The sequence below is a fragment of the Haematobia irritans genome, chromosome 1 (genome assembly GCF_050003625.1).
Source record: "Haematobia irritans isolate KBUSLIRL chromosome 1, ASM5000362v1, whole genome shotgun sequence".
Lineage (NCBI taxonomy): Eukaryota > Metazoa > Arthropoda > Insecta > Diptera > Muscidae > Haematobia > Haematobia irritans.
The window spans coordinates 172,960,694-172,983,235 of NC_134397.1; the positions used below are offsets into that span (position 1 = coordinate 172,960,694).

The window sequence follows — 22,542 nt, forward strand, 5'->3', positions numbered from 1 at the left end:
TGCTGGTTTCCTTAGTTTGTGAGATGTGAGCTTAAAATTGTGGATAAAAGGATATAAATCCTTGTGCTGGAAAAAGCAGGTCCGGCTCCAAAGATTTTGTCTTTACACTAATGATTTTGGTATTGATTCCTAGCGAAAGGAGCGGAGAATCCAAGTAGGGATACTTTTAAGAAACAATTCTCTTTTAAATTTGGATTTATCGTACTTGATACTAGGAAAAAATTAGAATCTATTCGTTTTTTTCTGTTTTTTTATTCATGTGCTATCAAAGTCAATTAAATTTCCAAGTTCAGACTCGGCTTCAAGTTGAAATTATGCTATGCTTCAAGTAAATATCGTCTTTAAAATGAAGACATTTTCATTAATTTTGAAGAATTTTCAAGAATTACCAAAGCCAAGTTGACCTTAGTCAAAGAAAAATGTCATTCATGTAAAGATATCCATTTTTAGGGGACTTTTGGACAAGGATAAAAAGTTTATATCAGAGAATTGCGACTTCTAGCTAAGAAGAAAAAAAAAAACGCTCGTATTTTAAGGTCATGAAATCTATGGCCTCACGACAACAATGCAAGAAAAAAATTGATTTTGGTTCCTCTATGTCGAAAGGCATATTTTGTTGTCGTGCTAACATTTGAATGAATTCTCAGGCCAAACATTTGAAAATACTCATTTTTGATAATCACAATGTACACAAAAAAAAAATAATTCTTTCCTCCCAAACGAAATTGTAGACAAACAAAGATCTTTCTCATTTGCTTTTCGCTGAAAGGAAGTTTATTGGGAAGAAAAGTATATAATTATTGTGATAAATGTTTATTCTTCTCCAGTATGTAAAAAAACAGTTTCATAAAGACTAACTCAAAAAAAAAAAAAAACAAGTATATACGGCCATAAGTTCGGCCAGGCCGAATCTTATGTACCCTCCACCACACTCAAAAAAAAGTGAACTCTCTATTTCACTAAAGCCAATTTAACTTTATTTTAGTTCATGGAATTATTATGTTTGGAGAAAGTTTCCTTTACTCTAATAATTTTTTGTGTACGTTAGTTAAATTATCTAAAACCGAGGAAAAAAATATGAAGCATAAAGATTAACTAAATGAAGCATAAAGATTAACTAAATTCGTGTCTTCCACAAAATAGTTCAGAATTTCTTTAAATTTGTAAATTTTACCAAAACTGCGTCCATCATGAACTTCGTATGTCGCTAAAGACATTCTTGCAATTTTGAACTCCAAGTTTTTCCTTCAAACTACAAAATTTTCTTTAACAAGTGAAAAAATTTAGTTATGTCTAATAAATTTTCTTGAATGCGTGATGCCAACGTTTGTAATACTATTTAGTTAAAATTTTCTACAAATATTCAAAATTTTCTACAATTAACCGAAAGTTTTCTTCCTGGTGGGTTCACTGTTTTTTCAGTGCATGGATTGCATAGAAAATTGTACTAAAGGCTGTCATCTACAATCGAATTCCTTGGGTTGCGGTAACACTTGCCGATGGCAAGGTATCTTAAAACTTCTTAACCTTGCCATTTCTATAGAAATAAAATTTTGACAAAATTTTCTATAGAAATAAAATCTTGACAAAATTTTCAATAGAAATAAAATCTTGACAACATTTTGTATAGTAATAAAATTTGGACAAAATTTTCTATAGTAATAAAAATTTGACAAAATTTTCTATAGAAATAAAATTTAGACAAAATTTTCTATAGAAATAAAATTTTGACAAAATTTTCAATAGACATAAAATCTTGACAACATTTTGTATAGTAATAAAATTTTGACTAAATTTTCTATAGAAATAAAATTTTGGTACATTGTTTTTGTGGATCGCCTATATATAACCATATACCGATATGTACCCATTTTGGCCTGGTTGTTAGCAGCCATATACTAACGCAATGTACCAAATTTCACCACGTACCAAATTTCAACTGGATCGGATGAATTTTGCTCTTCCAAGAGCTCCGGAGGTCAAATTTGGTATCGGTTTAAATGGGGGTTATATAATTAAGACCGGTATGGACCAATTTTTGCATGGTTGTTAGAGACCATATACTAACACCACGTACCAAATTTCAACCGGATCGGATGAGTTTTGCTCTTCCAAGGGGCTCCGGAGGTCAAATCAGGGGATCGGTTTATATGGGGGGATATATATAATTATGGGCCGATTTGGACCAATTTTTGCGAAATTGTTAGAGACCATATACCAACACCATGTACCAAATTTCAGCCGGATCGGATGAAATTTGCTTCTCTTAGATGCTCCGCAAGCCAAATCTGGAGACCGGTTTATATGGGGGCTATGTATAATTATGGACCGATATGGACCAATTTTTGCACGGTTGTTATACTAACACCATGTACCAAATTGCAACCGGATCGGATGAATTTTACTCCTCCAAGAGGCTCCGCAAGCCAAATCTGAGCGTCGGTTTATATGGGGGCTATACGTAAAAGTGGTCCGATATGGCCCATTTGCAATACCATCCGACCTAGGTTAGGTTATGTGGCAGCCCGATGTATCAGGCTCACTTAGACTATTCAGTCCATTGTGATACCACAGTGGTGAACTTATCTCTTATCACTGAGTGCTGCCCGATTCCATGTTAAGCTCAATGATAAGGGACCTCCTTTTTATAGCCGAGTCCGAACGGCGTTCCACATTGCAGTGAAACCACTTTGAGAAGCTTACAAACCCTCAGAAATGTCACCAGCATTACTGAGGTGGGATAATCCACTGCTGAAAAACTTTTTGGTGTTCGGTCGTAGCAGGAATCGAACCCACGACCTTGTGTATGTAAGGCGGGCATGCTGACCATTGCACCACGGTGGCGTGATTTCAACAGACAGAGGACGGGCGGACGGACATGCTTAGATCGACTCAAAATTTCACCACGACCCAGAATATATACTTTATGGGGTCTTAGAGCAATATTTCGATGTGTTACAAACGAATGACAAAGTTAAAATAATGAAGGGTATAAAACAATCTGTTCTGACTAATTGCATTTTCCCATCTGTCTCACTTTCACGAGGTTCCTTAGTTCTTAGCACCTTTTTCTATAATACAAACAATGTAGAAGAAATTATTCGATTTTATAAATTTTTTAATTTTACCTTTCGCCTGGATGGAGAATCTAACCGCGAACCATGCATTTTGTAAACCAACGCACTATCCACTGGCACGATCCTTCAGGGCCGAGCCGATTAAATAAACTTTATTTAACAGAAACATAACAGGTTGGCTGATTAGTCCCCGGTCTAACAAAGAAAAACACATTTTTTTTTGTCAAAATTCGTTTTTATTATGCAACATAGTTCCCTTCAAGAGCGATACAACGACCTTCCAATTTTTTGATACCATATTGGTAGTACTCCTTCGGTTTTGCCACAAAATATTTTCCCTGCGAGCATTCTTTTGAGGTCTGAGAACAAGAAAAAGTCGCTGGGGGCCAGATCTGGAGAATACGGTGGGTGAGGAAGCAATTCGAAGCCCAATTCATGAATTTTTGCCATCGTTCTCAATGACTTGTGGCACGGTGCGTTGTCTTGGTGGAACAAAACTTTTTTCTTTTTCATATGGGGCCGTTTTGCCGCGATTTCGACCTTCAAACGCTCTAATAACGCCATATAATAGTCACTGTTGATGGTTTTTCCCTTCTCAAGATAATCGATAAAAATGAATCCATGCGCATCCCAAAAAACAGAGGCCATTACTTTGCCAGTGGACTTTTGAGTCTTTCCACGCTTCGGAGACGGTTCACCGGTCGCTGTCCACTCAGCCTACTGTCGATTGGACTCAGGAGTGTAGTGATGGAGCCATGTTTCATCCATTGTCACATATCGACGGAAAAACTCGGATGTAGTACGAGTTAACAGCTGCAAACACCGCTCAAAATCATCAACACGTTGTTGTTTTTGGTCAAATGTTAGCTCGCACGGCACCCATTTTGCACAGAGCTTCCGCATATCCAAATATTGATGAATGATATGACCAACACGTTCCTTTGATATCTTTAAGGCCTCTGCTATCTCGATCAACTTCATTTTACGGTCATTCAAAATCATTTTGTGGATTTTTTTGATGTTTTCGTCGGTAACCACCTCTTTCGGGCGTCCACTGCGTTCACCGTCCACCGTGCTCATTTCACCACGCTTGAATTTTGCATACCAATCTATTATTGTTGATTTCCCTGGGGCAGAGTCCGGAAACTCATTATCAAGTCAAGTTTTTGCTTCCGCCGTATTTTTTCCCTTCAGAAAACAGTATTTTATCAAAACACGAAATTCCTTTTTTCCATTTTTTTCACAATAACAAAAGTTGCTTCACAAAAGACGCTCTATCTCACAAACTAATTGACTTACAGACGTCAAATTTTGACACGAATCATTTGGAGGTTGGTACTATATAAAAATAATATGCATTTAATACTAGCGACGCCATCTACGTGTCAGACCGGGGACTTATCAGCCAAACTGTTACATTGGGTGAGTACCGTGGAGCAATAGTTAGTACGTTCGCCTTGCATACCAAGGGTCGATCCCTGCTTCGACCGAACACCAAAAAGTTTTATTTTTACATATATTCCAGATATGTTCGGAAGATTCCGAAAAGATGTTCAACATTACATACTAATATATTAAATTTTTACAATGAAACTGTAAGATGTGTCCTATTAAAGATTTAAAGCCAGAAAAGAATAATGCTTGATATAAACGAAATGGACTGTGTTTTTGGTCCAAAAATAATTTTTATTGAAAAAATAAAAATATTGTAACAATCGATTTTTTTGGTGATAAAAATTTAAAATTTTCAAAGAAATTCAAATAACTCTAACAAAAGAAAAACGGTAAACGTTTTGCAAACGTTCTTTTCTGGCAAATGTCCTGTGGTCTAAAATTTCGTTTGGGAGGAAATGGTGTTTTTGTTGCGTTTTCTAGTCTTTAAAAAAAGAAATGAGATTAAAATACGTTTCTATGTGTGTAAAATAGTATTTTAACATAGATATATTACCGTACTTGCACTATTGTTTTCTTTTCCCATACATACAGCTGCCAATGACTTCATATCTGTCTAAAAGATATGATATTTAAGGGCTCACACGTGGTATATATCAAGTTTGGATAGCGATATTGTGGTTGGTTTTTGTTGGCTTTGGCTAGATCGAGTTGACAATCTCAATCTCTGATGATATATTTTTTTAAATAGATTTTATAGAATTCTCGTTTTTTGTCCGATTTACAAGAACATTATATTCACAATACCAAATTTTTTGTTATTATATCCGAAATATTGTATTATCATGGGTCTAAAATAACATTTGTATTGTTTATCATTTAAAAGCATACATATTCAAAGATTTAATTGGTTGCAGATTTATGTTCAATGAAATTTGATTTGATAAAGCACTCAAGGTTGAATGTCGAACAATTGAAGTCATTGCTAATCTCTATACAAACTATGTTTTCTGTTCTGTGGCCTATTGGCAATGTGCGATTTAAATGAAGCTAATAAATATGGCAGAAGACTTGAAACAGGCTTTAGGTTTACCCAGATGAAGTATTAGTGCATATGTGCTATGGACTCTGTAAATAAAAGGCTCAGGGTCAAACCGAAAGAAGTGAAATAGAGATTTGGTTTAGATCTTAACTGTTATAGCTAGGGTTTCCATATGGATAATTTTAAAAAGAGAACTTTCGCTTTAAAAAAGAGAACATTTTAACTAAAAAAGAGTTTACAATAAAATTTTTTTTTATTAAATAATTAATAATTTTATTGATGTTAAAATTAAAATAATAATAGTTTCTAATGATAGAAACAACGAAATAAATATATGATAAAACAATAAAAAACAAAAAGAATCATATTTTCTTAAAAAATAAACAGAATAAATTCAAAAATACGCTGTCAAAAATAAAACAAATATGTTCCTATGATCTCGCCCACAATTGACGACGATAACGTATTGGCGTATTTACGTCGTACGTTCAATTACATCTATTTCTAATTTTTACGCAGTACGTCGAAACGTCGCAATTGTGTTTCGGCCTTTAATTTGTCAACAGACTTAACCCAGTAAACAATTTGTGGCGAACAATTGTGGCGAATTCCTACTAAATAAATAAAATTCCATCAATCTAGGAGTTTTTTTTTAATAGAGTACATAAAGAGCACTGTTGGACATAAAAATACGGCACCGAAAAAAAAGAGAGTGAACAAAAAGATACGAACACAAAAAGAGAACATGTTCTCTTTAAAAGAGATGTAATGGACAGCCTAGGTATAGCTGAATAATTTAAAGTCGACCTGCTAAACATTGAGGGTATGTTAGGTTAGGAGCCACCGTGGTGCAATGGTTAGCATGCCCGCCTTGCATACACAAGGTCGTGGGTTCGATTCCTGCTTCGACCGAACACCAAAAAGTTTTTCAGCGGTGGATTATCCCACCTCAGTAATGCTGGTGACATTTCTGAGGGTTTCAAAGCTTCTCTAAGTGGTTTCACTGGAATGTGGAACGCCGTTCGGACTCGGCTATAAAAAGGAGGTCCCTTGTCATTGAGCTTAACATGGAATCGGGCCGCACTGAATAGTCTAAGTGAGCCTGGTACATCGGGCTGCCACCTAACCTAACCTAGATTAGGTATAGGCCTCCCCATTACTTCAGGCTCACTTGTGGCGTTTTCTTTTCTTGTAAAATAGGCGCACATTTTTGCATTTTGCCAGACTTTTGATAGGTCCTTTGTAAAAAAAAAAACAAATAAGTAAAGTAGAAAGTCGGGCGGGGCCGACTATATCATATCCTAAACCACCTTACTGAATTAGTAATCATAAGCATTTGTGGGGTAGGTTAGGTTAGGTTAGGTGGCAGCCCGATGTATCAGGCTCACTTAGACTATTCAGTCCATTGTGATACCACATTGGTGAACTTCTCTCTTATCACTGAGTGCTGCCCGATTCAATGTTAAGCTCAATGACAAGGGACCTCCTTTTATAGCCGAGTCCGAACGGCGTTCCACATTGCAGTGAAACCACTTAGAGAAGCTTTGAAATCCTCAGAAATGTCACCAGCATTACTGAGGTGGGATAATCCACCGCTGAAAAACTTTTTGGTGTTCGGTCGAAGCAGGAATCGAACCCACGACCTTGTGTATGCAAGGCGGGCATGCTAACCATTGCACCACGGTGGGGTAACATTGATATAGGTCTGGGAGATAAACCGCAGTTGCATATTTAAGAAAATTAAAGGGTACATGTTTATGGGTGATTTGTCTCAATCTGACTATAGCTCATAATCAGTATTGCCAGGGAAAATGTTCGGTTTACCCTACAAGGATAAAAAAGTTCCCTATTTTCCCATACATTCCCAAACAATTTTCCCTACAATATTTTTCGTTAAATTTAAAAAAATTTTACAAAACAAAAATGGTTCTAAGTAATTTATTATCTTAAAACATGAAAATGCAACGTATATAACCTAGAAAATAAATTTGTATTACCACCACGGTTGCCACAGTTGGTAGAATTCTACCAAAAATAGTATTTTTTTGTTAAATCTCTATAGAAATAAAATTTTGGAAAAAGTTTCTATAAACAATTTTTTTTAAGAAATTTTTCTATAGAAATAAAATGTTTATAATAAGTTCTATAGAAATAAAATTTTGAGAAAAAATTCCATATAAATAAAATTTTGAGAAAATTTTTTATAGAAATAATATTTTGAAAAAAATTTCTATTGAAATACAATTTTGATAAAATTTTCTATAGAAATAAAATGCTAACAAAATTTTCTACAGGAATAAAGTTTTGAGAAAAAGTTTTATAGAAATATTTATTTGGTAGATTTATGGTAATTTGTGGAAATCTTCAAATTTTGTTAGATTTTTTTTTGGCACGAGTGGTAACTGTTGTTACACACATTGTTAAAGATCAAGCCTTGCCGGCTTCTAATTTCCTGCTCTAGAGCCACCAAAATGGAAAAATTATTACAAATTGTGTTGAGTGAAAATGTGCCTACATTGTGATCCTACGTCCTACAAGACGCTAAATATTAGAAAAAACCTACATATAGGGAATTTCCCCTACTTCTAGCAAAACTGGCTGTAGTTGATATTGCACCTACGGAGTTAGTATGCCACTAATATTGAGCCCATTATTAAAAAAGAGAAAATCGGTCAATTAGTGTTGGTAATAAATACAAATTTGTAAAAATCGAGCAATATTCTTATGGAAGAGCTACAAGTATGTATATATACGATCGGCTAGTACATCAAAATTTGAAATTTGAGTAACAATGGTTAATAAATAATAGTATTATGGCCAAATTTGGCAAAAATCGAGCGATGCATATATATGGAAGCTATATTGAAATCTGAACCAATTTGCATAATATTTTGCGGGTTTGATTAATACCACAAAAGGTTACCTTGTGCAAAATTTGAGTAAGATCAGTTAAGAAATGAGGCCTCTATGGTCAAACATAAGGTCATTAGGGGCAAATTTTTCAAAATCGGGCAATACATATATGGGAGCTATATCTACATCTGAACCGATTTCGATGAATTTTTACACATTCCGTAAGTACTATAGAGGACTGGATCTAGCCATCTTTGAGTAAGATCGGTTAATAAATAAGGGTTCTATGGCCAAATTTGGGAAATACATATACATATATGGGAGCTATATCACAATCTGAACCGATTTCGATGAAATTTTGCATATATAGTTAGTTCTATAGAAGATTACATTTGGCCAACTTTGAGTACTATCGGTTGATAATTAAGGGTTTCATAGCCAAATTTAGAAAAATCGGGCGGTACATATATATGGGAGCTATAGCTAAAACTGAACCGATTTCCATGATTTCTTGCACATATAGTTAGTGTTATAGAAGATTACATTTAGCCAACTTTGAGTAAGATCGGTTCATAAATAAGGGTTTTGTGGCCAAATTTGGGAAAATCGGGCGATACATATATATGAAAGCTATATCTAAATCTGAACCGATTTGGATGAAATTTTGCAGACTTGAAGGGTGATGAAAAAAGATTGTTTTTTGCCAAATTTGGTGACGATCAGTTTGTAAAAAAGCGCAACGTAACCCCAATTGTCGAAATCGATCGATACATATATATGGGAGCTATATGTAAATTTGATCAGATTTCTTCCAAATTTAATAGCGTTCGTCCTTGTGCCCAAAAAACTCCCAAATTTCATCTAGATCGACTCAGGAGGTGATTTTGAGTCGATCGGTATATATTTTATGGGGTCTAAAATCAATATTTCTGCACGCTCAGAAAAAATCGCTTCTCTAACATATGTTCCAAACATATTTTGCAGGAAGCACATATATTATTGGATACTGCCGAAACATTAATATGTTCGTTTTATGAGAACATATTATATGTTTAGAAGCATTTTGAGCCCAAAAATATTATATGCTTGGAAGAATTTTCCCCAAAGAAGATTGTGCTCATTCCTTCACATAATTTTCACGTCCACGAAATTTTTTAGTTCTTGGCACCTTTTTCTGTAATACAAATAATGTTGAAGAAATTATTCAATTTTATAATTTTTTAAATTTAACCTTTCGCCTGGACTGAGAATCGAACCGGGAACCATGCAATTTGTAAGCCAACACACTACCACTGGGCTACGTAGCTGTTATAGTTACCAATAGACAATTATCGTTATAAGTTACATTTATATAGCATAGTTTGCAGCGCCCACGAGCCGATGCAAACAAAACATTATTCAACAGAAACATATATTTGTTGACCATGTGGAGCAGTGGTTAGCATGTCCGCCTTGCATGCAAAGGGTTCTGGGTTCAATCCCTACTCCGACCGAACACCAATTTTTTTTTTAATTTTTGTATTTATATTTTTATATTATTAAATTAAATTTTTACAATGAAACTTCGAAATGTGTATTATTAAAGATTTACAGTCAGAAAAGAACAGTGCTTGATATAAACGAAATGGACTTAGTTTTTGGATAAAATATTATTTTTTTATTGCAAAAATAACAATTTGGTAACAAAAAACTGTTTTTGGTATATAAGCTTGAAATTTTGGAAGGAATTCAAAAACTCTAACAAAAGAAGAACGTGGAGTCGAGTATAAACATACATAAATAATTTTATAATATACACATAAATTTAGTAAGGCGTGAACAGTTTTTTAATAGCATTTAACACAATTTTAAATGCATTTAAAACTTATCGTGTTTTGTACCTAATTTCATTTTTAACCTTAAGGCAGGTATTAAGCTGGCATTATCGTTCTAAAATGACCCTGTTTTGCCTTTTACTTTTCTTTAATAATTCATTTTAAAGAAAATAAACTTTTTCATTTTTTTTTTAGCAAAACTCGAACTTAATGCTCGCTTCCGAATGTCTATTCTCTTTACATGAGTATTCAAATTAAATAATATTTAGACTTAAGGATATCAAATTTTTGGCCTTATTATAAAACAGTTTTCTGAAACAACATACAAGCAGTTTCACAGAAATTGCTCTCTTTTGATTATCTCGCTGTGTTATATTGATATCTTTCGTCAACCCTCCCGGTTTCCATCTCTATTTCTTTCACTATCTCTTTCTGTCGCTCTCTGAATAATATATCAACATATATATGTTTACTCGAAATTTGTAAATTTATATATGTTTACATTCACACATATTATTTTTATGAAACATTCATGCCCCAAACATAATATATTCTAACATATTAACATATGTGTCCCAAACCATTAGTGTTAGTTTAGGAACATTACATGTTTGCACTTAAATATATTGTGTTTAAAAATTGTGCCCGAAACACATTTTGTTTACATCGGAACATATGAAAAACGTATTTTTCTAACAGTGTGGTAGGTACATTTTTTGGCAGATCAAACTTATTATACCCTAACCACTATGTGGTTTAGGGTATAAAAACAGCCAGCAGATTCGAAAAGGTTTCGAATTCTATTGTGTCAGTGGCAAATTGAGGGTATTTTCAGCACTGCCAACAAACGAGATTGTTGCGATTACCCAAAAAGCCGAGTTGCATATACTGTTGATGGTGACTTGAATTAATGAAAATTTAATAATTTCAATGTTTTTATCACTGTTTTGTACCAAAGAAATATATTGTTCAGAAATAGGCTCAGATTTAGATATAGCTCCCATATATCTCTCACTCGATGTTTATTTATATGGGCCCAGAAGACAGAGTTTTACCTTGATTTACTTAAGATTTTGCACAAGAAGTTCAATTGATTTTTCAATACTTCTAATACATATATATCAACCGATTAATCATAAATACACTTTTGCGAAATTGCATAAAAATGGCTTTAGATTTAAATATTTCCCATATTTTTACTAAAATTTTAAGAAAATTTTAAATTTTAAATTTTGCAATGTTTGATCAAATTTATGTGGATATTATGAAAAAAAAATTAGTTCTTCAAATGAAATGTTTTATTACTTTATTTTAGAAGTTTATTGATTATTTTTGGACACTCTTAATAGCGACAATTTATGTGAGTGGATAAATATCCTTTGAATTGTAAATGTGCCGAAGTTTTAAACATTTTTAATTTGCACCAACAAGAGAAAGCTACACACAAAAAAATTTCACGAACATTTTTCCAATTAAAATTTTAATTGAGTTTTAAAAATATTCAATTAAAAATTTAATTGATTCAACAAATTTTTTTAATTGAAACAAAAATCAATCACAAAAATAATAGTATCAATTAATTTTTTAATTGGATCAATTAGCTTTTTAATTGACCTTCTATTAATATCAAGCGATTAATCATAAATACACTTTTGCGAAATTGCATAAAAATGGCTTTAGATTTAAATATTTCCCATATTTTTACTAAAATTTTAAGAAAATTTTAAATTTTAAATTTTGCAATGTTTGATCAAATTTATGTGGATATTATGAAAAAAATAGTTCTTCAAATGAAATGTTTTATTACTTTATTTTAGAAGTTTATTGATTATTTTTGGACACTCTTAATAGCGACAATTTATGTGAGTGGATAAATATCCTTTGAATTGTAAATGTGCCGAAGTTTTGAACATTTTTAATTTGCACCAACAAGAGAAAGCTACACACAAAAAAATTTCACGAACATTTTTCCAATTAAAATTTTAATTGAGTTTTAAAAATATCCAATTAAAAATTTAATTGATTCCACAATTTTTTTTAATTGAAACAAAAATCAATCACAAAAATAATAGTATCAATTAATTTGTTAATTGGATCAATTAGCTTTTTAATTGACCTTCTATTAATTTTTTAATTGATACTATCATTTCTGTGATTGAAGACATTTCAATTAAAAATTAATTGGATCAATTAATTTCGTGATTGAATCAAAAAAAAAATTTTTTTTTTTGAGTGTACTACTTCTACAAAAGGTAGACTTTTAATGATATTGGCTTTATAGAACATTTAGTCAAAATTTTATTTTTATAAAAAAAAAACAATCTAAAATTTTGTTTCTATAGAGTATTTTTTTCCTACAGAAAATGTTGTCGAAATTTATTTCTATAGAAATTTTTTTCAAAATTTTATTTCAATAATTTTTTTTTCAACATTTTTATAGAGAATTTTGTAAAAATGTTATTTCTATAGAAAATTTTGTAAACATTTTATTTCTATAGAAAATTTTGTAACAATGTTATTTCTATAGAAAATTTTGTCAAAATTTTATTTCCATAGAAAATTTTGTTAAAATTTCATTTCTATATAAAATGTTGTCAAAATGTATTTCTATATATTTTTTCAAATTTTATTTCTATAGAATTTTTGTCAAAATTTTAATTCTATAGAAAATTTTGTCCACATTTTATTTCTATAGAAAATTTTGTCCACAAACAGTAAAAAATCTACCATTCTTGGTAGAATTCTACCAACGGAGGCAACTGTGATTGTGCTCCGCCCCAGGGCATTAATTAGCCTCTTTAATTTTTAACTCTAGAGATTTTATAGAATTCTAAAAATTTTGTCCACATTTTATTTCTACACGGACGAAAAAGACTGTTTTTCATATGTTTGGAACTCTAATTTTTTAACACAATATTTGTAACTGCAAGCATATAATGTTCATAAACTAGCATAACATGTTTGGGACATATATATTAATATGTTAGAACATATTATGTTTGGAACTCTAATTTTTTAACACAATATTTGTAAGTGCAAGCATATAATGTTCATAAACTAGCATAACATGTTTGGGACATCTATGTTAATATGTTACAACATATTATGTTTGGGACATGAAATGTTTGTAAATATAATATGCTTAGATGCAAACATATATTAATTTAGAAATAGCCTATAAACATATATGTGTTTAGAAAGAGAGACCTAGAGAGTATGCTGCATGTAAAATAATGGAAGTAACCAATTAACGCTTTAAAAATATATCCACGCTAAGAAAATTTCATTAAAATTTTTTTCTACCAGTGTATGCCCTAAGGTGGAACATAATATGTTCGAACAATACAAACAATATTTTGTTTGGACCAATCCTGAAAATATGCTTGAAGCAAAATGTGTTTTTCTACCAGTGTATGTCCTAAGGTGGAACATAATATTTTTGAACAATACAAACAATATTTTGTTTGGACCAATCCTGAAAATGTGCTTGAAGCAAAATGTGTTTGGGCTATATGTTACAGAAGCTATTTTTTTGAGGGGGAGGTATATTTTCAAAATCTAACAAAACATTAACAATTCTATCAATCTACCAAACATTAAAAAAATCCACCATTTTTGGTAAAATTTTACCAACGGTGGCAACTGTGATTGTGCTCCGCTCCAGGGCATTAATTAGCCTCTTTAATTTTTAACTCTAGAGATTTTGTAGAATTCTAAAAATTTTGTCTAAATCGATTCAGATTTAAATATATGTATGCAGGGACATAAATCTTTATATATACCAACATATTTGAAGGATTTGATATGGCATCGAAAACGTAGATATCCAAAGTGGTGCAGGGTATAATATTTTCGTCCCCGTCCGACTTTAGACTTTCCTTTTTTTATATAATACCAATACAGCCAGATACCAGGATTGTACTTTTTAAACTTCTTGAAGTTGAATTATTTTGTTAAAAATTTTGTGAAGTTTGTTGGTATCCGTTCATATTATGACGGGTCTCTATGTAGTTTTTTGTCATAATTTAATTTGTTGACAATATGAGCCAATTGGTCTAAATTTCTTTTAGGCCTCTAAAATAATAAGGATTGTCGGTATGCAATTGGCGTCAAATGTGAAATTTAGAACTCTTTTGCACACGGCTCCGGAGTCGGAGGCGAGGCTGATGAAAAATGCTGGAGTCGGGGTCGAGCAAAATTAGCTCGACTTTACAGCCCTGGTGTATGCTAACCATTGCATCACGGTGGCTCCAAAAAGAGAGGGAAAATCTGTCTATTTAAACATTGTATTAATTGATTTCTTCAGGGTTCGTATGATTTCTTCAGGAGATTCGTAATGTTGAGGACAGGGATACGAAATTCGAACAAAAAATGTTCGACTAATCAATTGACTTCTTTAAAAAAAAAATGAAAAAGCCAACAGTTTGTATTTTTTTTTTTCAAATTCTACTAATTTACTTTTTTATGTGTGAAAATTGATTCAAATTGACTTTGAACGAAAAAATGGAATCCATTAAGGTGATTATGAATATGTAAAATTATCCGAAAAACCACAGCTCAAAAATAAAAAAAAAAACGATTATCCAACTTTAGAAAATGTCGACTTTTACAAATTACCAAAAGGTCGAAAACTTGATGTCTAATTTTCCAAATTTTAAAAAAGTTAAACACATATATGTAATGATAACATATCTTTAAAAACAAATAGAAAGCTTAGGTATAATAATTCCTATGCGTGCTATAAACTCGAGTTTATTTCCTATTAAAGATAATCTAGAACAATATCCAATTTTGTTTGTTTAAAATTTCGTTGGAAATTGATTTTGTAGATACATTAAAATTATTTTTTTTTATTTTCTTGCCGAAATCTTAGACTTAGAGTGTACCTCCAATTACCCGCACATGTTTTAGTATTTGGGCACTAGCTAATGGGAAATTTTGCAAATCTGCCAAACACCTTAATCAGTAGAATCTTCTCAAATTTGGTTAAATTTGATAGTGTTTCCAAAACTCGACAAATATAAATTTAAAGGAAAATTACATTATTCAATCAAATAATTAAGACTATTGAGAGAGCATGTGTATAAATCACGAATGTTTCTTTTCACACGCAAAGAAAAAATGGGTATGGCAAACTTTGTTCTTTTATTACAGATTTTTGAATTTTTTCCTCCATATAAGTCTTATCCTATATTTAAGGCCTTTTTATCTTCAATCCCAAAATGTAATACTTCTGTTAATTTAACAGGTTGGCTGATAAGCCCCGGTCTAACAAAGAAAAACACATTTTTCTGTCAAAATTCGTTTTTATTATTCAGCATAGTTCCCCTCAAGAGCGATACAACGATTATAACGACCTTCCAACTTTTTAATACCATTTTGGTAGTACTCCTTCGGTTTTGCCTCAAAATAGGCCTCAGTTTCGGCGATCACCTCTTCATTGCAGCCAAATTTTTTCCCTGCGAGCATCCTTTTGAGGTCTGAGAACAAGAAAAAGTCGCTGGGGGCCAGATCTGGAGAATACGGTGGGTGGGGAAGCAATTCGAAGACCAATTCATGAATTTTTGCCATCTTTCTCAATGACTTGTGGCACGGTGCGTTGTCTTGGTGGAACAACACATTTTTCTTCTTCATATGGGGCCGTTTTGCCGCGATTTCGACCTTCAAACGCTCCAATAACGCCATATAATAGTCACTGTTGATGGTTTTCCCCTTCTCAAGGTAATCGATAAAAATGATTCCATGCGCATCCCAAAAAACAGAGACCATTACTTTGCCAGTGGACTTTTGAGTCTTTCCACGCTTCGGAGTCGGTTCACCGATCGCTGTCCACTCAGCCGACTGTCGATTGGACTCAGGAGTGTAGTGATGGAGCCATGTTTCATTCATTGTCACAAATCGACGGAAAAACTCGGGTGTATTACGAGTTAACAGCTTCAAACGCCGCTCAGAATCGTCAACACGTTGTTGTTTTTGGTCAAATGTGAGCTCGCGCGGCACCCATTTTGCACAGAGCTTCCGCATATCCAAATATTGATGAATGATATGACCAACACGTTCCTTTGATATCTTTAAGGCCTCTGCTATCTCGATCAACTTCATTTTACGGTCATTCAAAATCATTTTGTGGATTTTTTTGTTGTTTTCGTCGGTAACCACCTCTTTCGGGCGTCCACTGCTTTCACCATCCTCAGTGCTCATTTCACCACGCTTGAATTTTGCATACCAATCAATTATTGTAGATTTCCCTGGGGCAGAGTCCGGAAACTCATTATAAATCCAAGTTTTTGCTTCCACCGTATTTTTGCCCTTCAGAAAACAGTATTTTATCAAAACACGAAATTCCTTTTTTTCATTTTTTTACAATAACAAAAGTTGCTTTACAAAAGACGCTCTATCTCACAAACTAATTGACTTACAGACGTCAAATTTTGACACGAATCATTTGAAGGTTGGTGCCATATAAAAATAATATGAATTTAATACTAGCGACGCCATCTATGTGTCAGACTGGGGACTTAACCGCCAACCTGCTAATTACCAACTGATATGAAGTTTTGAGCGGTAGTTAGAGAGCCGAATTCAAATATGGGGATCGCTTTATAAGGAGCTATATACAATTACGAACCGATGTGGACCAACTTTTGTGCGATTGGGGATAGGTTTATCTGGGGGCTATACATAACTATAGACCGATTTGGGCCAATTTTGGCATGGTTTTTTGCTCCTCCAAGAGGCTTCGGAGATCAAATCTGGGGATCGGTTTATATGCGGGCTATATATAATTGGACCGATATGGACGGATATTTGCATCGTTTTTAAAGACTAAATACTTAGACTACGTGCCAAATTTCAACCAGATCGGATGAAATTTACAATTCCAAGAGACTCCCGTGGTCAAATCTGGGGATCGGTTTATATGGGGGCTATATATAATTATAGACCGTATGGATAAATTTATTTGTGGTTGTTAGAGACCATGTACTAACACCACGTACCAAATTTCAACCATATCGGATGAAATTTACTACTCCAAGAGGCTCCTCTGGTCAAATCTGGGGATCGGTTTATATGGGGGCTATATATAATTATAGACCGATATGGATAAATTTCTTTGTGGTTGTTAGAGACCATATACTAACATCACGTACCAAATTTCAACCGGACCGGATGAAATTTGTTCTCTAAGTGAAATTGGTGGAGGGTATAAAAAAGAATAAAATTTAATTAAAAAACTTTTTTAACTTTGTTTCATTAAATTTAGGATTATAATTTTTGAAACCGAAAATCGACATTAAATTCGTGTGTCATTATTCTTTCAGTGAAGTTACAGCCCGCAATATTTGAAATTTATATATTTCGAGATGTAAAACAAAAATTCATGTATAAAGTTCGGTTACCTTTAAACCAATCTCCGAATATTTTGTCTTCAAAATGTTTTCGATGTTCAAATTCTCAATTCGATCTTTAATTTCTATGGTGCTTGCTTTTGAATTCATATCGATTTGTAGAGTATATATAAGTTTCGGCGTTTGTCAAACTAAGCACCACAGTTCCTTGTTGTTTTATTTACAATGGATAGATCTAAGAGTTCATAGACCGACCTTAACCTTTAATGAGGCGGAACTTTGAGTATCCACAACAAGTAAAATTAACCTTGAAAGTATTTCTCCAATGGGAGTGTATGAGTGGTGTTTGTTGCTGGGAAATAGACCATTGTATTTGTTAGTGTAGAAATTGGGGTAGTTCACAAAAAATCCATAAAATGTCTTCATGCATATGAAAGTAGGCTATAGGCTAATTCAAAGCATCCCAGTAAAACAAGAGCTTCCAAAAAAAGTAGTTTGGATCCCCAATTTGTGATCCGGAAGTAGTGCAAACTTGAATCATCTCCAATGAATTTTACATGAGCCTGTCATAGGACGGAAGTACTTCATTTTTGGTTATTTTGCATTGCTTTAGAAGTTGTGCCTTGGAAGTTCATTTGAATGAAGAAATTTAAAAAAAGTAAAAGAACAATTTTACTTTTTATATTTATCAGAATTTTTTTTGCACTTTTTATTTTCTTATTAACTAATTTTTACAAATTTAAAAACTTCTTCGCTTCCATCGGGGGTTGAACCTGGGTCTGTTGGCCCCATAACACGACGCTTTAGCCATAAACGCCATTGAACACTATGCATCAAAACGCCTACACGGATGAAAAAGACTGTTTTTCATATGTTTGGCTATAAACATTATATGTTTGGAACACAAATTTTTAAACACAATATTTTTGAGTGCAAGCATATAATGTTCATAAACTAGCATAACATGTTTGGGGCATATATGTTAATATGTTAGAACATATTATGTTTGGGACATAAAATTTTTGTAAATATAATATGCTTGGATGCAAACATATATTAATTTAGAAATAATCTATAAACATATATGTGTTTAGTAGCTTGGAGCGCTATTTAACAGGGAGCGATATTGAATTAAGTTGGTGGTTGTTGCTTGTTATTACAAAATTTACATTTTATTTTTCCTTGGGCAATTGATCAGCTACTTCTTTGATCCTTACAAACTGTGTGGTCCGCTGTTCGAATCCCCGCCCGCAAAAGGTAAAATTAAAATAAAAAAATATTGAATAATTTGAATAATTTCTTCTACAATGTTGAATAATTTCTTCTACAATGTTTGTATTACAGAAAAAGGTGCTAAGAACTAAAAAATGTCGTGGAAGTGAGAAAGATGTGGGGGAATATACAATTAGGCAGAAACAAAATTTTGAGCATTCAGGTCGAAAACCTATGTTGTTAGCACCTATATTACCTGTTTATTTTCATAATTCATTATGATTGTAAATATATAAATAAATAAATAAAATTTTGAGCACAATATTGTTTGGGAGAATTTTTTTAAGCATATAATATTTTTGGGTGCAAAATGCTTCCAAACATATTATATGTTCACAAAATAACATATTGTTTTTTGGAAGACAACATTATTGAATTTGGATGCAAAAATACAAAATGTTTGGAACTTAGACTACCCAAACATATATTGTTTAGACCAATATGCTTTCAAACATATTATATATTGGAAGAGATCAAACATATAAATGTTTAGGCAATAGCCAAAAATGTATATGCTTGAAGCAAAATATGTTTGGGAGTATATGTTACAGAAGCGATTTTTTATGAGGGTGTATACAAATGTTTGTGATATGAACCTAATATGACACCACGACATGACATTCTAACTACTTCCTGAGATGTTCTTCAAATTAATATGAAAGAAAAAATAAAGAACGCTGGATCAAATGTCAACAGCGACAATTTTTTTTATCAAATAGTTTTATATTTTTTTTGTTATACATAGTTATTATTTTGCTATTTTCGCCATATATTCATGAATAAATATATGTATTCCGTTAAAAATCAACAAAAATGAAAAATTGTCGTCAATTGCAAGCCATCTCAAAAGAACTTCCATGGAAGTGAAAAAGTCAAACGGCACAGGTTCAAATCGCAGCGTAGATGAAATTTAATTTTTTTATTTGTAGTATTTTTTAATTTTTGTTTGTATTTTTTAACTTTTTTTATTGATTTTATATTTGTATACCCTTCACCACACCCTCATAAAAAATCGCTTCTGTAACATATACTCCCAAACATATTTTGCTTCAAGCATATACATTTTTGGGTATTGCCCAAACATTTATATGTTTGATCTCTTCCAATATATAATATGTTTGAAAGCATATTGGTCTAAACAATATATGTTTGGGTAGTCTAAGTTCCAAACATTTTGTATTTTTGCATCCAAATTCAATAATGTTGTCTTCCAAAAAATAATATGTTATTTTGTGAACATATACTATGTTTGGAAGCATTTTGCACCCAAAAATATTATATGCTTAAAAAAATTCTCCCAAACAATATTCAATTAGTATAAAATTCAGGAAAAATATTCAGTTAGGCTTTCGCTTTTCCAAATCCGAATTGCCGGGCCTCACGCTTGGCATCTGCCATCAGATTTTGTACAGCCACCTTCTCGCCGCAGAAAGCCAGTTTGCCTTGAACTGCTGCTCGTCCTTAGCAGTTTTTTGGTCTCCTTTAGGTTCCGCTTGACAATAGCCCAGTAGTTCTCAATTGGGCGGAGCTCTGGCGTGTTGGGAGGGTTCTTGTCCTTGGGAACCACCTGCACGTTGTTGACGGCGTACCACTCCATGGCCTTTTTACCGTAATGGCATGATGACAAATCCGACCAAAACAGTACGGAACAACCGTGTTTCTTCAGGAAAGGCAGCAGACGTTTATTCAAACACTCTTTCACGCAAATTGCTTGGTTGACAGTCCCGGAAGCTATAAAAATGCTGCTTTTCAAGCCACAGGTACCTTTCTCCTTCCTTTTCAAGCCACAGGTACAGATGGCTTGCCAAACCAGATATTTCTTTGCGAACTTTGACAGTTTTATGTGCTTGAAAATATCTGCTACCTTTCCCCTTCCTTTTGCCGTATAAAACTCCTTGTAGTCGGCTTTGACGTAGGTTTCGTCGTCCATTACCACGCAGTCAAACTTCGTCAGCATCGTCGTGTACAGCCTCCGGGATCGCGCTTTGGCCGTCGTATTTTGTTTATCATCGCGATTTGGAGTCACTACCTTCTTGTAAGTCGATAGTCCGGCTCGTTTTTTGGCTCGATGCACGGTTGTAGACGAAACAACCAGCTTATTTGCGGCATCTCGGAGAGAGAGGTTAGGGTTTCGCTTGAAACTACCGGCAACTCTCTTTGTCGTCTCAGCGGCTTCCGGTTTTCGATTTCCCCCCGATCCAGACTTCCTGGCTGTCGACAAACGTTCCCCAAACACTTTAATTACATTTGTAACGGTTGATTTGGCAACTTTTAGCGATTTTGCCAGCTTTGCGTGCGAGTAGCTCGGATTTTCGCGATGCGCGAGCAAAATTTTGATACGTTGCTCTTCTTGCGTGGACGGCATTTTGACAACTGAAGAGTGAATTCCAAAATCAAAATAGGAGCAACATTCTACACACACACCTTCAAAATGAGGGGTGTTCAGGTTTTTTAAATGCAAAATTGAAAGAAATACGTCAAGTTTATATTGACCAAATTTTGACCGTATCACCCTTTAGAACCAAATCTCAAATTTTATAAATTAATTTTTAATTTCACTTTTTGCCCGGACGATGATTCGAAACACCGACTATTCGTTTTACCAACGCACTATCCACCGGGCCATATTGTTATAGTAATAGATTTTTAAACTTTTCAAAAAAAGGAAAAGAACACTTTTCGATTTCTCGGATTTATAAAATGTGTGTTTGAAAAGTCTACCTATGATTGCTTTTATTGAAAATTCGACGGGTTCGCGTTTTGTACTTCGTTAGTGGACTCGAAAAATAAAAATGTTAAATAAAGATACGACTTTGGGGTTTTAATTCAAATAAATTACAAACATAATTATACGTAAGACACTTTGCTGAAAAAAAAACAAATGTTTAGAAATTGGAATTAATTATTTGGGGCCTTAAACAAAGATATGCTTAGGGTGAAACATAATATGTTTGCACAGTACAAACAATTTTATTTATTAATTTGGTATTTACGGAATGCTAGTACAAAAATATTTTATATCTTATAATTGACAGTACACACAAAGAAAATTTCATTAAAAGTCAGCCAACGAAAAATTTTCATTGATATAACGAAACATTTTCATTAATACAATGAAAATATTCGTTAATAGTACGAAACGTTACGTTGATTGGCAGAAAATTCGTTATATTAACGAAAAAATTCGTTCTATTAACGAATTTGTTTCATTGGCTGACTTTTAACGACACATTTCGTTAATATAACGAAACTTTTTCTATTAGTGTACTAGTTTAATTTTGATAAATTAAAGCCTTGGATTTAATATTTTTATTTTCATTATAATTACGGTTTATTTTCAATAGGCAAAGTGGTTGCACTTGTGTTGAATTGCACTGTATTTGAGTACATCGAATTTTAAGTTACAAAAGGGGAATCCTCCCTAATACACACACATATTTGAATGTGCGTCAAATATGTATGTATTATTAAGGTATCACGTGCCAAATTATAGCATTTGTAGATGGACATAAAAGTTACACATACAAAAAAAAGTACACGTAAGTTAATTGAAAAAAAAAAAATACTGATATTTGTTTCGCTACAAAAAGTTCCACGCTTGTTTGTGAATGTCAACAGATGTTTGTTCTTGTCTTCTATACTATTCCTGTATATTAGGGTTTACCTTATCCAAGAGAAAAAAATATGAGGCTCATATTCAAAACTCCTCTAAGTGGTTTCACTGCAATGTGGAACGCCGTTCG

At 33.0% G+C, this 22,542-nt stretch overlaps 1 protein-coding gene across 1 annotated transcript in view; it reads left to right on the forward strand.

Annotated features, from left to right (window-relative positions):
* Nucleotides 1-22,542, forward strand: part of ninaB (neither inactivation nor afterpotential B) — a 42,012-nt gene that overhangs the window by 1,079 nt on the left and 18,391 nt on the right. The gene's annotated exons all lie outside the window — the stretch shown is intronic.